Source organism: Chaetura pelagica, unplaced genomic scaffold (genome assembly GCF_000747805.2).
Source record: "Chaetura pelagica isolate M959 unplaced genomic scaffold, ChaPel_1.0 scaffold85, whole genome shotgun sequence".
NCBI lineage: Eukaryota > Metazoa > Chordata > Aves > Apodiformes > Apodidae > Chaetura > Chaetura pelagica.
Genome location: NW_009953505.1, coordinates 243,944 through 244,284, shown reverse-complemented (window position 1 = coordinate 244,284; position 341 = coordinate 243,944).

The window sequence follows — 341 nt, the reverse complement described above, 5'->3', positions numbered from 1 at the left end:
AGGAATGTTTGATTTAAAAGGGAAGAAACACAAATTTATTGTTGGCTCCTCCATTAACTTACTACATTGAATCCTAAACCCTTCTATAAAATTCCTGCATACTAATTTATTCCAAATGGAATAATATGGTGTGAAGGACCAGGTATTTCCTTACACGAACATGAAATGTCCTTTGAGTCAGCCGACAAAACTGACTTAACACGGTATCTCCACACGGCGCTGAACCCCCTCTGTGTGTGTGTGGGGGGAGCAGCTGCTGCAGGGGAGGAGCCGTGGCCGGAAGCAGGGGCAGGACTAGGTCCCGTCTGATTGGCTGAAAAGCCCGGAAATGCAAAACTGGC